The sequence below is a fragment of the Salvelinus fontinalis genome, chromosome 23, assembly GCF_029448725.1.
Source record: "Salvelinus fontinalis isolate EN_2023a chromosome 23, ASM2944872v1, whole genome shotgun sequence".
Lineage (NCBI taxonomy): Eukaryota > Metazoa > Chordata > Actinopteri > Salmoniformes > Salmonidae > Salvelinus > Salvelinus fontinalis.
Window position 1 is genome coordinate 34,704,797 of NC_074687.1, and position 16,499 is coordinate 34,721,295.

The following is a 16,499-nucleotide window of genomic DNA, read 5'->3' on the forward strand; positions in this document are numbered from 1 at the left end:
AGTACTTAACGTCTCCCTCGCTGGCAGTGGCTGGGCTCCTGAAACACCCCTGGTTTGTGTGTACGTAGCGGTCTGGTTGTTTTTACAGAGTCAGGATGCGGAGAACAAGAGTTTTGGGCCCGGACATGCTTACTTTAATTATGAAAGTCAACTGGCTTCAAGTTGGAAAGTCTTTGTTTCTGTTGCTGTATCTCAGGCATTAAAACTGACCTGGCTCTCCTTCCCTAAACAAGTAATTCCCTCTGTGTGTCTACCTCTCTGAACCTCTGTGGTAACAGCTGACTGTTTCTCTCACACAGACTGGCCTCTCCTCCCCTTCCCTGACCTACCTCCAAGTCCTTCTTTTGTGTGTTCTTTTTTTTTCATTATATCTTGGGAAACCAAGCGATATTGCTTGTGGTGCTGAGGCAAATAATCTGGAATTAAAAAATGGATTCCTCTGGCCTTATCCTTAGCAACAGGCCCATCGCCATCTGTTCTGACAACGGGGAGGACACCATCACCGGAGCATGCTCTGTCACCTGTTCGTGTAATCGGTATGTGTTGTCTTTTGTCTCATAAAGTGTCCTTATTTTAGTGTGTCCTATCACCAAAGGGATCAATGAAACATAATTGAGTGCAGTGTATAAATTCCTGTCATGCCAAATAAAGTGTAACATGGTCACCACAGTTAAGCCAAACAAGCCACTTCAAAACCTCCACAAAGTAATAGTGCTTATCAGAATTAAAGATGTCAAGAAGAAATCGCAGACTCCCCCTTTTTCGCTTTCCCATTCACATTAAATCAACTCAGAGAGAGAGAGAGAGAAACCCAAGAAAAGTTTGTTCTCTATTTTCAACATATATGTTCCGCTTTACATTGAATTGGTAACTTCTGATTTTCCTCAATTTATAAATAGATTATGAAAGGTAGAAACAGTGACCAAAGTCTGGAGAGTGTTTCAAATATTAAGGTTGATATCCCCGGAGCTGAAGACAATCTTGAGGTTTAATCATTAGACACTCCTCAGTAAGTCGTCCAGTCACAGGGGACGGTCAGAGGAGACAAGGCCCGCCTTTATCACAGCACACGGAGGCCAACTCAGACAGCATTTAGCCGCAGGGAGTCCCCCCAAGCCCCCGGGGGAGCCCCAGCCAACATCCAACCAACCAGGGCATCGACAGCTGCTCATCGCCCCCAACTCACCCCATAACCCCACCTATATTAAACTATTAAAGGGATAAGCCCTCTGAGTGTGAGTCCCAAAAAAACGCCTCATCATTATCAAATTTAGAGCATTTAGAATGAGAATTAACCCAAACCAGAGACAGAGGGTAAAATGCCCCTAGGAAATTCAATTTGCTGGCACTATTAGACTAATATACTGTAATAAGTCAGTAAAAATTCTTAATTGCAACTAGAACAATTATAGATCTAATAAAATATGTTTACACGCGTTATTACATACTACTGTATAGATGTAGTAACTGTCTGTAAAGACTTGGCATCCCAAGCATGACCATGTTGTTGATAAAGTTTGAGTATCTTTTATCATGTAAGTTAACTAACTGGTATTTTATTAATCTGACAGTGTCCTTGGTCCCTGGAACCAAACAGGTCTCGGCAATGAAATTACCTCAGAAAGATAGACTATAAGCACAAGAGTCGCTTGTGTGTCCGGCTCCTTTCATGTCCATGATTAAATCAATACTGACCAGTGCTTATTAAAATGATATGATCGGCTCCACATTAGCTTTCTCTTTTTCCATCTTCCGTCCCTATACTCTAAATTAGATGGATTCCTGTTGGATTTTCTCCAGACTGTAGTAGGGGAAAAGTCCCTCGTATTTTGCGACTTTCCAACTCAGTTTATAAAAATAAGCATTTTAGTCCTCTCAAGATATTGAATCGTCGTTTTCATATCAAAGGCAATCATTTGATAAGCAATTGCTACTATAGTTTGATTTGTAATTCATTTATCCTTGCACTTGGTGATCAAGATCTGGGATTACCATCGTTGTTTGTATGTCGTTCTATGTGTGTGCACGCGTGTGCCGCGCAAGCCAGTCTATTGGCGTGTCTAATTGAAAGCTCAGTGAATTGACTGGAGAGTCATTAAACTTGGTCCCTGAGACACCTGACTGTGGAGGGGACAGTGTGATCCCTGTCAATGGGATCAAAGAAGTCAGTGTGACTAACCGTGCTCACCGTGACAAAGTCCCAGCTCCTGATCCACTTCAGAGACTGAGGTTAATGAGTGGTTTACGACCTGCAGGAGGCATGCAGGAGGCATGCAGGAGACATCACAAGGCAAACAACCTATTAGATCTTCATCACACAAGGCTGTGCATGTGGACAGAGAAGGGTGAATCAATCACTGTCTGGTCCTCAACAAGACCTGAGGCCAATGGACAGAGAACTACTAGAGAAACAAGCGATTAGGTATTGCTTGTAGTTTGACTTTAGGTATGAATATATAGAAGTAATCACTCGACAAAAAGGTAGCACCTTTGAGGCGATGTAGCACTTTGGAAATTAATTAATTGTTAAAAGATTATCTTTTGGAGTGCTGTCTATTTTATTATCTATGCACCTTTGAAATAATAAGACAAGGTAGCAAAGTTCTGTAACTGCAATATAGAGCTTTTTATTCACGATGGGAAAGTCCTTTGATATTACGAGTTCACGCGTCCATGCGTGCGGACATTGCAGATGACATTCTTTTCACTGGCATGATAAGGGATCGCTGCCCATTCACACAGATTATCTAGGGTCAAACATGGTAAATGGAAGGTTAACCATCTTATTCTGAAGACTCTCGTTCCAAGGAGTCCTTGGTTCTATTCATTAGTTATTGCTTAATTCGTTACTTTAACCAGAGACAGTCCAGAATTAGTGGAGCTATGCATGTCTGTGCATCCAGTCACCTAAAAACCAGACGCAATATGAAAATCTGATCCCTGAGGCGAAACTGTACCGGAGACTGTGAGCAGACAAAAGGCCTGTCTGTGTTGCTGTGTCACCCCATTGATCTTTGACTTGAGGTTTGTTGTGGAAGCCTTCTCAATAGTACTTATCATTAGCATATCTACTTTAAGTTTGAAGGGGGGGGGGTTGTGAATCTATAAACAAAGTTTCCAACATGACTGATCTCAGCTCCAAGACATGGTGGAGAATGGCAATAATGCCACCAGTGTATTAGGAACATGGAGCAAAGTGTAATTGTACGAAGGAATGTATGACCAACTGCCATCCACAAAGGCCCTCTCTTTGGGAGATGTCATATTTTTAGAATACAGTCCGTCTGTACATGGAGATGGCTTCCGTTTGTGTGTTTCCAAGGAGCAAGGTAGTATGGTATGCGGTCCTCTGCCCAAATGACTTGAAATCAAAGGTGTTCAAATAGTGGCCGAATTAAAAAAACTAGGTTCACATAACCATGCAATAAACCACGAGGGAGGAGGGGTGATGTGGTTCCAAGGTACAGTCAAGAAGCCATTAGCCATCCTTCAAGGAATAGTTTGCCCTGATATCTAAGTTTGAGTCATACAGCAAAAGAGATCTGAAGTTAAACTGGCACCATACTCTATATCGTTTCCTGTGTATATGCCACTATATGCAGTGGGGGAGATTCGGGGAAATCTGCACGCCTCAACGCAAACAACAAAGCATAGATTTTTTCTATGTGAAATGCATAAGTCACATGTAGATACAGAAAGAGGAAAACAACATTGGCAGCATTTTACCCCAGAGTGCCTGACTGGCTGCTCCAGTACCAGGCGGGAATCAGGCAGCTCAAAGGGCCCGACAGACGACATGTCCGTAAAGTGACACAGAGCTCCCCCTCTCGCTCCCTCCATGTTGCCGCCAGTCCAGAGCCAGCCTCGTGGCCCTGTGGCTGTGAATGCCCTCTCTCAGGGGATTGGTTAATGATTCGCCTTATCTGTGGCCAGCAAAGGACCCTCAGGCATATCATTGGACAGACAGAGAGACAGAGAGAGAGAGGGGGACAGAGAAAGAGAATGGCCAGGATGCCATTGAGGGGTGGGGGTGGGGTGGGCAGCGTGGGGGGGGGGGCTAAATGGCACAGAATTCCACCCCGAGCCTTGGACGATATGAAGTGCAACATTGTGCTTTTGCCACAATGGCCATACTGTCGACACGATCCCGTCTAATTGAATTAGCCTGGGAGATGGTGCATAAATTCCCCAAGAATTCTTCTGTTGCACAGGGGTTGCCCCCTAAGTTGAGGGCCAATGTGAGTGTGTCTGTGTTGGGAGGTTGCAGACTAACCTGCCCCTGGTACAATGGCGTGCCTATGAGAAGAATGGGGCTTTTACTTCAGGTCAGACCTGAACTTAAATGTGAGGGCCAAGGTCAGGAGTTACCCGGGATACGGTGAAGTGCTGGTTTGACAGACCTCTTCCCTTTAGTCAATGAGCTGGATGGATGACACGCTATGCTGCTTCCGTGACTGTTGGAGAAGAAGCGTGACACTTTGACGGAGCAAATATGGAAATATGTCGTGAAAAACTAAAAACTAAGAATCCCTTTTGAATACTCGGCACGTGATTTGAAACAAGGATGGAATACTACAGATCACTTTTTCATTGTGTTCATTGTATGCATTGCATAGTACACATTGCTTATTTTAATACCACATAAATATTAGCCATGTTCTCATTGATGATGCAATAAATAGTGGTTTTGAATGAAATGCCACTAGAAATATTTTTTGTAATACGATCATTTCATTGCAGTCGATGAATTACTCTAATGTAACCACATTATTAGTATTCAAATGTGATTCTGTACAGACTCAGAGTGGTGTCATTACTGCATTTTAAAAATCCCCCAGAAGCAACAAATCTACTGTTTCTAGCCAGTTGGACCTACTTTTTCTGGCTTACCCCTCTCCAAGAATACTACAACGGGGAGTAGGAGGGATTTCACTCATTATTTGGAAAAGTACTGTTTATTTTTTCCAGTGAAATCCCTTTCTAGAATGATTCAACGCCGGTTGGCATCCAGTTTGCCAAATAGTGACACCATCTCTCAGCCTCTGCATTGACGTAAAGGGTGTTTTTCCTGGACTCTAAAATAGGTGTGCACTGGATAGTTGGCAGCAGTTTAGAGGGGCCCCTTGGTATCTCACAACTTGCAACTCACATGGGATGTCTGGTCAGAACCCAACAACCACAATGGGTGGGAGAGTGATTTTTCCTTTCTTACAGTACATGGAAGTAACGAATATCATGTAGACTCATGAGCTATATGTATTGTTAGTTTCCTGACTATTGAGGTCATTTTTAGACATTTGTCAAATGAGGTTTGTGACAAACTGTCATCGTAGTGAGAGATGCTTTTCAAGTCTTCACAAATGATCATGGAAAGTGGAAAGCAATATATTTTAGAGACACACTTACAACCTCAGAATCGTTATTTAGAGACCTACCAGTATTTTCCTTAATTTTGAATAAACTGTGATAGTAACTGTATTTGGGATTTTTCTTTCATTCTCTCTCACAGCCACTAGCTGGACAGATCCCTTTCTAAAGGGGAGCCCTGTAGATTAACTGCCCACCGTGTCTCTGGCTGTATAGGCGACTATACAGTGACTCAAGAGAAGAATGAATTACACGTGTGAAACCATGACTCTTTATACATTGAAAGTGGAATATAATGAGATGTTTCTCCCCGAGAAATTTTTATGATATTAAAATCCAATTAAAGGCCCTCGTAAAAAAAATTCTGATAGGTCAACTCATTCGGTTCAGTGTCATTTCTTGCTAGTGGGGCTCGGGTGTTTGGAGTCGAAATATCCTCTGAGATCAGACATACATAGCTGAGGTTTCCGTTAGCTAAAGCAATGACCACGCTCCATGCTGTGGCATTTACAGTTGTGTCACCAAGCCCAGACAAAGATTCTCATGACGTGATACTGAAAGGGTGTGGCTGTGTGGCAGCACTTAGTGTTGCCAAAGACTCAATATGGTTAAAGGGCAGAGAGCTGTGAACTTAGTCCACAATGGATCATTCTATCATAACTATGTCATTATCGCTAACAGCGAGTTGTCATGTTTAGAAGGCATCATAAAATCAGTTACATGAGTGGTTATAATGACGTTCAAGTAACATACCCCTTATTAAAAACAGACAAACAAACAAATGAACAAAGAACAAAACTAGCATTACCACTGAAGCATAACTACACATTCTGAAGTTCGCAAATATTTTGTAAATTGTATAGTCTGAAAGCTCCCACGGTTGCGGCCCTAACTGACCACATAGTCAATGTGGAGATTTTTGACAAAACACTATTCTTTGTTTGTGGATTTGACACAATTGCCAATCAACTAAATCAGTCAAGATTACATCAGATCAAAATAATGACAATCCATAGATGGCCTCCAGCAGGCTTTAAGAGGTCCATCAGTTGAACTTTACCTCAATTGGCAAGTGTTTGGGTTCTTAGAATTCCAAAACCTTCATCTCATTCACAGCAAAGTGTCACATTGCTTCAGACATCATTCCGTCCTGAATTGGGACACACACGCACACACATATGGTAGACACATACAGACAGTGAATCCCCCCCACACACACGCACACACACAGTCAAATTGCTACGCAGTGGTCTCCTCTGACAGGCTGTAGGTGCACTTGTTAGGTGCCAGATTGTTACTGTTAACACGGGCACTGACCATGATGTTTCACCTGCGCGTGTCTGGGAAACATGCCAGCTCTCTTCACAATTCCCCTCACGCTCCAAGGCCAACAGTCCATAAAGCTGTCAACATGCATGTAGGCCAAATCACCTTTGCCACGATTTAACTCAAGAAATGTCCTTTTCCCTCCGGTATGGATACCCGCACGCACACGCACACATGTACGTATGCACACACAGGCGCGTGCGCACACTCACACACACACACACGCACACACACACACACAAAAGCTTTACTTATTGGGGCTTTGAAAGATAGGATTGAAGGCAAGTGATACATGGTAATTCAATATAGATTATGTTGTTATAACTAACTGTAATGATATCTTCATAACCAAGCAAATTTGAGCATAATGTCCATTCATCCCAGTCACAGTTTTATCACATTACTTCAATAGTTTACCTTATAGGTATGAATCCATTTGGGTTGGGTGTCTTAATAAAACCTAATCCTGCTTCTCACTGCTGATATAACTTCTCATTATACACTCCCAGCATCTATTCCCAATTTTCACAGTTTGATTTAAGTTACCTTGTGAATCCCTTCCCGTAGAGAGGTGGTTCAATTCATGAGTGACATCAGTGCAACGGGATCTGGCCCGGCGGTGCGGCCATGGAAACCTGAGAGGAATATATCAAGGCCTCAGACATTTCTCTGGGAGGTGGGGACGCCAGGGGACAGCCCAAAACCAAATGAATTGCTCAACGAAATCTGTTATTGAAAGAGAGGGAGCGGGAGAAAGAGAGAGAGAGGGAAAGAGAGGGATAGTTATTAAATGGACTGCTTTTTGACTGAGGTTCTGGGAACATAGTTTGGCAGAACAACAGGCTATTATAGTACTTATAAGGGAAATTGACAAACCTGCCATACAGTAACAGTAAGTTGAGAACGTGATGAGGACACCATCACCCAGCGCTCTTCCTCCTGTCAGAGATGCAGAAGTTGCCATCGTTGACTAGGGTTAAGGTTTACTTTCTACATTGTACTTCCTACAGATACTGTATAATGCTGTACTTTTAGTTTAACTCCCAGTAATTATCATTTGAGTTAAAAAAATGTAGGCCTCTGTTTGAATTATTATACCTTTTATAGATAAGTTAAACTGTTGGCAGACACATAAGCATAAATTATAGTTTGGCTTTTGTAATGACGACTCGTCAGAGAGCTTGGTGATGGGTCTAAATTCCCAAATTCAGCACTGCCAATTCACCACAGAATAGCAAATCAATTAAGGAGGTTTAATATGCTAAAGTTGAATCACTAGTTAGTGATAATATGAAAGCCATGCACGAGTTCCTCTCATTTGACCATTGTCTTCTCTTTCTCTCTCCGCAGAAGTGTTTGACACAGTCCCTACATATGTGGCTCTTAATGCATACAACAACCGTGTTTGTCAGTAAACATGTTGTGTGGACCAGATCCTCTATCACAGGGCAGGGTGGGTTGGTTGGACTGGCACTAATACCCTTAGCAAAGCTATCAGCTGAGTAATTTGGGTAATTGCTACCATCGGAAACGGTTTATTTCATTTGCATCCTGTATACTCCAGAGCCCTCTATAACAAAAGAAAACGCCTCATCCTTTTTCCTCAACAATTAGGGTTTCTTCTTCTTGTGCCAGCATCAGCAAATAAAACTTGTTTGCATCAGCAAGTAAAGAGGTTTGTGGTATTTTATAACTATTGTTATTCACAGGCAGCGTTTTGGACGCAATAATGGGGTTTTGTTTTTAAGAAATGTATTACTTTTCATATCTCTGAAATTCTGTGGGATGGAAAGTGCAAAATTGCCTTGATTCAATGGTGAATAATTGTACTGTTTAGCCATGCCCAGGGTTTAAATAATTCAGGAATATCTCCTAAGGGTCAGGACTCTCTTCACATACAATTGTGCACAGATAAACAATCATGCACACACTTTATAACCGACAGCCTTTAGTCGCTTTTTCTATACTGCAGCGCTCTACGAGCAGATCAGAAGGGAGATGAATATATTCCAGAACTATCAAGTACAATGAAATGTCAATGTGTTCATAAAAATAGAATGGTAAATCTATCAGCAATTCAAACTCACAGTTGATAGCAGGGCAATGATCACTAAGTTGCCCCTACACAGGAATACTAAGGTTACACAAAATAGTTCCGTAAGAACCTCCTGACATTGTACTTGCTTGGGGTATTTCTCATCACAAAGACAGTGACAAAAATGACTTGTCAAAGTTCCAGATTGTGATAAGGCACAAGGCCTTCCATTCACACTGTGACTCAGTGAGGTCATCTGTTTGGTAGTAAGCTGGGCTGCCATTTTGTGTATAAGGGAAAAATTGCAATTTTGTTATGATCCACGTTGTTATGAACTCCCAAAGAACATCCATCATACAGAGTGTGAAGGTCATTTGACACGGCCTAAGGGAGTACGGCAAGGCAAGAAATAAGGTGCTCATACTACAAAGACACATTTATCTCCTTGGATATGGGAAATATGCATAAATTATGCAAAATGTCACAATAAAAAAACAGACCATTTTATTTGAGCAACATTTTTATTTCACATTTGTATATGGCACATTACTGAGACCTTTCCATTTACACAAATACATTGTTACATTAGCGAGTCTTGCAACGCTTTGAGAACTCATCACTAACACAATTTAGCTTAACTTTGTATTTGACGTCAGTCTTTAAGAAACCACAGGCAACAAATCAAATTGTCCAATTAAGACGAGAAGCTGCTGATTTTAATTTGTGGAACAAAAAACAATATTGGCACCACAACCCAAGGACGGCACCAGCGTCCCTAATCAAATCAAAATCAAATCAAATTTTATTTGTCACATGCGCCGAATACAACAGGTGTAGACCTTACTGTGAAATGCTTACTTACAAGCCCTTAACCAACAATGCAGTTCAAGAAATAGAGTTAAGAAAATATTTATTAAATAAACTAAAGTAAAAAATAAAATAAAAAGTAACATAATAAAATAACAGGGGGTACCGGTACCAAGTCAATGTGCAGGGTTAATGGTTAGTCGGGGTCATTTGTACATGTAGGTAGGGGTAAAGTGACTATGCACAGATAATTAACAGTGAGTAGCAGAAGTGTAAAAACAATTACCATTTTTGGTCCTTCCTCTGACACCGCCAAGTATATAGGTCCTGGGTGGCAGGAAACTTGCCCCGAATGATGTACTGAGCCGTACACACTACCCTCTAGCACCTTATGGTCGGATGCCGAGCAGTTGCCATGCCAGGCGGTTATGCAACCCTTCAGGTGCTCTCGATGGTGCAGCTGTGGAACTTTTTGAGGATCTGGGGACCCATGACAAAAGATTTCAGTCTCCTCAGGGGGAAAAGGTGTTGTTGTTCCCTCTTCATGACTTTCTTGGTGTGTTTGGTATCCCTACTAATGGTACCTAGTTCTGATGATCTTTATTGTTCAACTATACTGTAGGTTAACACCATGGGGAAATGACCTACAATGAGGAAGTGGATAACACCCACAACAGACTGCTGTATTCAATGATACTTGATTGCATGTGCTGTATGTACTGGCACCAGTGAAGAAATTAAAGCAAATTTGATTGCAGGACCTGTGGTAATTCTGGCTCGCCTTTTTGAAGCACCCTTTAAATCTATTTTTGGAACCATATATTTCAGTGACAACTACTGCTATGTTCTTCCCTTAAAATGAGCCCTTTTTGCAAAAACCCTACATATATCACAGTGTGTCTTATGTGTGACTGTTTGTACTGTCTTATAATCTCTTATTAGGCTGGCAAAACTTGTCTCATAAATAATGAATGCCCACAGGCTATCAACTTAATGCAGAATGTTAAAACACACAAAACTGTAAGACTTTGGACACCTCGTGGCATTTGAAATGGGGCAAAACCACCTGAGAAAGCTTAAATTGCTATCAAGCGGTAGGTTTGTGTAAGAGGTCTTCAACAACATCCTGTCATGGCAGCTTTCACAAGCCAGAGGGCATATTATCATGACACGACCATACAATACTATTACAATGTTTTGATTCATTACATTATTGATTATTGGATAACTTCTCAAAAGAGTTCTAGGTAGAAAATAATACACCAATCCCCATTCAGTCAAACAAAAGCAGCTATCCTCTTTCCACTGCTGGATAGTGAACTGTTGGACAGATGATTCAGCCAAACTTCTAACTGCAAGTATCTTCAAAGGATCTGTGCTCTGGTTCCCAAAACGTAGCATCAGAGACTACAGAGCCACTGGATTTTGGAACTGGGCAGGAGGATCACTGTAACAAGGTCGCACCACCTGCTTCTTTGATGATGATGCATTTAAAAAGGCTCACAGGAACCCAATGTCTCCGGCTTCATTTCTGGTGTGTGTTTGTTCCCCATATGCATTTGTTTGGCCCACCTGCTTCATGTGGCATTTCAGTCAGCAAGCAGGCCTCCGTTCACTCTGTTTTTCATAAATTTGCCTTGGAAGGCCATGAAAGAGAACCTCTGAACTGTGGCCGGTACATTGTTCAGAGCTGCACAGTGACAATCGGTGGCTGACTCTGTATGTCTTTATTTTTGGCAGGACCTTAGATGCCTTCACAACGTTAATTAAAATACAATTGTATCTCTGATAACTCAACAGAATATCAGATCACTGATCACTTATTTTACATAATGCCGCCTGAACGTCTGTGTCCTGAAACATTTTGGGGATTTACAGTGATATTAACCTTGTGGCTTCTAAAATAGCTTTTTTAATAACCTTTTACTGCAGTGGGATAATTCATGGTCACAAAGAGTGTTTCTTGGTAGTCTTAAGCAAATCTATTTTGAAAGAAAAGCATATACAGTTGAAGTCGGACGTTTACATACACTTAGGTTGGCGTTATTAAAACTCGTTTTTAATAACAAATAACAAATGTCTTGATAACAAACTATAGTTTTGGCAAGTCGGTTAGGACATCTACTTTGTGCATGACAAGTAATTTTTACAACAATTGTTTACGGACAGATTATTTCACTTAAAATTCACTGTGTCACAATTCCAGTGGGTCAGAAGTTTACATACACTAAGTTGACTGTGCCTTTAAGTAGCTTGGAAAATTCCAGAAAATGATGTCATGGCTTTAGAAGCTTCTGATAGGCTAATTGACATCATTTGAGTCAATTGGAGGTGTACCTGTGGATTTCAAGGTCTACCTTCAAACTTAGTGCCTCTTTGCTTGACATCATGGGAAAATCAAAAGAAATCAGCCAAGACCTCAGAAAATAAATTGTAGACCTCCACAAGTCTGGTTCATCCTTGGGAGCAATTTCCAAGGTTTCTGAAGGTACCACGTTCATCTGTACAAACAATAGTATGCAAATATAAACACCTTGGGACCACGCAGCCATCATACCGCTCAGGAAGGAGACGCGTTCTGTCTCCTAGAGATGAACGTACTTTGGTGCGAAAAGTGCAAATCAATCCCAGAACAACAGCAAAGGACCTTGTGAAGATGCTGGAGGAAAGAGGTACAAAATATTTATATCCACAGTTAAATGAGTCCTATATCGACATACCGCTCAGCAAGGAAGAAGCCACCGCTCCAAAATCGCCATGAAAAAAATCCAGACTACGGTTTGCAACTGCACATGGGGACAAAGATCGTACTTTTTGGAGAAATGTCCTCTGGTCTGATGAGACAAAAATAGAACTGTTTGGTCATAATGACCATTATTATGTTTGGAAGAAAAAGGGGGAAGCTTGCAAGCCGAAGAACACCATCCCAACCGTGAAGTACAGGGGTGGCAGCATCATGTTGTGGGGGTGCTTTGCTGCAGGAGGGACTGGTGCACTTCACAAAATAGGTGGCATCATGATGGAGGAAAATTATGTGGATATATTGAAGCAACATCTCAAGACCTCAGTCAGGAAGTTAAAGCTTAGTCGCAAATGGGTTTTCCAAATGGACAAAGACCCCAAGCACACTTCCAATGTTGTGTCAGAATGGCTTAAGGACAACAAAGTCAAGCTATTGGAATGGCCATCACAAAGCCCTGACCTCAATCCCATTGAAGATTTGTGGGCAGAACTGAAAAGGTGTGTGCGAGCAAGGAAGCCTACAAACCTGACTCAGTTACACCAGCTCTGTCAGAAGGAATGGGCCAAAATTCACACAACTTATTGTGGGAAGCTTGTGGAAGGCTACCCGAAACGTTTGACCCAAGTGTCACGACTTCGACCGAGGCAGGCTCTCCTTCCCGTTCGGGTGGCGCTCGGCGGTCGCCGTCACCGGCCTATTAGCTGCCACTGATCTTTTTCTCCCCCTCCTTATGTGTTTATTGGTTACACCTGTTTTGTATTTGTTTGTAATTAGTTGGGCTTGTCAGTCAGCCGGCCCGCCCGTTTCTTTGTGCGGGATTGTTAGTTTGTAAGCGTGGTGTTTGTTTCGGACTATACGTGTTTGTGTATGTTCGAGTTTGTTACTGGACTGTTTTCGTTCCCCGTGTCTGGGGCAGTTTACGGAGAGCACCCAGTGTATAGTAGGGTGGCCGAAGTTCTCCGTGTTTCATTAAAGAAACATTTGTTATTGCATCCTCTGTTTCCTGCGCCTGACTTCGCACACCGACACCCAGTCCTTACACCAAGTTAAACAATTTAGAGGCAATGCTACCAAATTCTAATTGAGTGTATGTAAACTTCTGACCCACTGGGAATGTGATGAAAGAAATAAAAGCGGAAATAAATCATTCTGTCTACTATTATTCTGACATTCTTAAAATAAAGTGGTGATCCTAACTGACCTAAAACAGGGATTTTTTACTAGGATTAAATGTCAGGAATTGTGAAAACTGAGTTTAAATGTATTTGGCTAAGGTGTATGTAAACCTCCGACTTCAACTGTACCTCACAGACATGGTTATGGGGGGGGGGGGGGGAAAGAAGACACCTGTACCATGTCAGATATAGAGTTGAAATGTTTTCACTCTTGAGTTTGCCTCCCAATATTTCAAGTTCTATACAACACAGAAGACTGAAATATAACAAAACTCTTTGACGTAGAAACACTGGATTTTCATATATATATTTTTTTTTATTAATTATGAAATTATGAAAGACATTAGTAATATTCCACCTATGAGGCCACTAGGTTATTTGACTCCAGGAAAGGCCCACGGCAGCAAACTTGCTGTGTTAGAGACACTGATGGGATGGAGTCATCATTTTCTGCCATAACTTTTCTTTTTAGCTCTGGGAGTGAGAATTATTTTTACCATAAAAAATGACATGATGTTTTATGAGTGGTGCTTGAACACCTTCTACTTTTGGGACTTTTAGGACTTTCCAAGATATAGAAATAACTATACATACATTGTAAATATACAGAGTTGTTCCATGTTGGGTTGAAAAACAATACCTGGAAGCTAAATCTTTTGTCACCACCAGGGGACTTGCATAATATGGTTGATTTATCCCCAACACATACAGTGATAATTACCTTTCGTCTATAGAATGGTATGCCTATTTAATTATGGACTCTTAGCAAAGTTACAGCATGGTGGCATAAACAACTGACTGTTGGTTTGTTTATTCTTTCTGTTCAGTAATTTATCATTCCAGTTGACAAGATAGTTTAGAGACAGCTTGGAAATCTAAGAAGTCCAGCTTGAAAAATATACACATGGGTATTTCTCAATGAAAATGACAATCAAATTCCTCTGGGGTCATACTGAAGATAGATTAGTCCCAGTCATGTCCGAAGCAGGATTATTATTACTGTTATTACTCTTATTACTCAGTGTTATAGGGTGTGTAATATAACTCTTGACTGAAGAAAAACAAGTGTTATACATGATATTGCACTGATAGTACACATTGACAGTGCTAAGATGTTTAGAAATATCTTGATTCTGCCAATAGCCGTTTACATATTTTTTATTCCAGTATGAGTTATACTGGACATACCGAAACCTTTAGTAGTGTGCTTGATATATTCTCTGTGTTTTGATTACAACACTTTCCCCTGGGTTTTGTGTTAGTTTTAAGGTTCTTTGTGTGCTTTCACCCACTCACTGCCTACTGTAGGCCTCAAGCTGGGAGGAGTGTCCTACCAAATACTTTTCTCCTGTTTGAAGATTAAAGGCACAGCCTGAGATGAAGTTCAATACAAACACCTATGAAGCGAAGAATTTATGATGACTTGGTCTTTGTAGCAGCTTTAATCTTGCAAAAGAAAACAACACTAATAGTTTCCTTTTCCGACCACTCGGTCGGTGACTACGTACCCTGGCTCTTAGACTGATGTGGACTTTCCAGACACAAAGAGGACTTGGCACTTTGTCAGCTCGCCTCCCTCCATGTCAAGTTTTCACATCCATAATTGTTACTTTAAATATGCCCTCCGTGAGTGAAGGAAAATCACTTTGCTATTATTGTCCTGGTTGGTTCCTGGTTAGGGCCTTTGATTTAGTGTAAGTGTGTTTCCACTTTTAATTCTCAAAAGTATCTTTCCCCAACTGAAAATATTATCATGATTCTGCCTAATCATCTTATTTGGTCAGTGACAGTTGTCTCCACTAGTTCATACTCTTCTTACCAGACACATTGCATCACAGCAGTAACACAATAGTTGGACTATAAGGTCTCCCCTTCCCTCTGGCTTCTGTGATCTACTATGTTTGCCAGTTTACTGAAGTGTGTTTCAATGTTGCCTGTTACAAGATGAAATGTTTTGAATAAGCCTTCCTCCTCAGGATTTCCTCCACAGCAATGGTTTCTCTAATGTGTATTAGTCATAAACAGTGGCTGGCACCAGATACAGACAGAGTCTCTGCCCACGCATACGATAGCACAGAAGACATCTCATATCACTGCCGCCTGCACCGGCCCAGCCTGACTGGTGCCTTTTACAAATCAAACAAGCTATTCTATGACTGCACTTGCTGTGCATGACTTCATTAGTAACTCCAAGGCTTGGGTGATGGTGTCTCCCGTGAAGAAGATTAAAAAAACTATCGGTGGAACCTTTGCTGGTTTGCTCAAGTCCACATTCTAGCATTAAATCCAGCATAACACGGCACTGTCCAATCATAACACATTTGCTCATAGCTCAAGGACGTTACCTTGCAGACGTATTGTGTACCGTTGCAGTCTGAGCAGTGGGGGGATGAGTCAACATTAACTGCTATAGTAAGAAGGAAGGGTGGGAGGTAAAGCTTCATAGCATAATGTATCAGAGGTGCTGGGGCAATTTTCCACACAGAGATGTTTATCAAGCAAGAAATATAAAGCGAGAAGTCTAAGTCCCTTCGGTTTTGATTTGTCGTGTCAGTGACCTAGCACCCCGCTACCCCCTTCCAACTCTGTCTGCATTCTTTGTCTGCGGCTGCCAACGCAAACCTAAATCTCTCCCCCTGACACACTACCTACGTCTCCCTCTGTTTTCATGCCTTCTGTCTGCCTGCAAGATCCAAAATCGTCTCGTTCTTTTCACTTCATCTCCCTTTTTTTCCCAAAGACACCAGGAATAATGCCTCCACAGAAATCTGAAGAAACAAAAACACATGAGCGGCAACAGGACGACTGCGAGTCACTCCCACACACGGCTTTAAGAAGGCCCATCTGACAGCATTTAGCAGAAGGGAGTGTACCTTTTCTAAAGAACACTTAGCAATAGTTCTAAGAATGTAAGAATGCATTCTCCCTCTGTAGTGGTTTCCTGGTTTTCTGAGTAAGGACACACTCAGCGTTCTCTTGTTCTTGCATTAAATTGTTCTTCCGGCTAAAAAGATCAATTCTATAGGCTAACTAGCACAGATTTTAG

General features: G+C 41.5%; 1 long non-coding RNA gene across 1 annotated transcript in view; it reads right to left on the minus strand.

The window, feature by feature from the left end:
• LOC129821192 (uncharacterized) overlaps positions 1–16,499 on the minus strand; it is a 70,495-nt gene that overhangs the window by 41,333 nt on the left and 12,663 nt on the right. Inside the window, exons 2-3 of the long non-coding RNA XR_008754280.1 lie at positions 7,570–7,632; positions 7,240–7,419 (exon numbers count right to left, since the gene is read on the minus strand). This is a non-coding gene — a long non-coding RNA (uncharacterized LOC129821192). The remainder of the gene's footprint in view (positions 1–7,239; positions 7,420–7,569; positions 7,633–16,499) is intronic.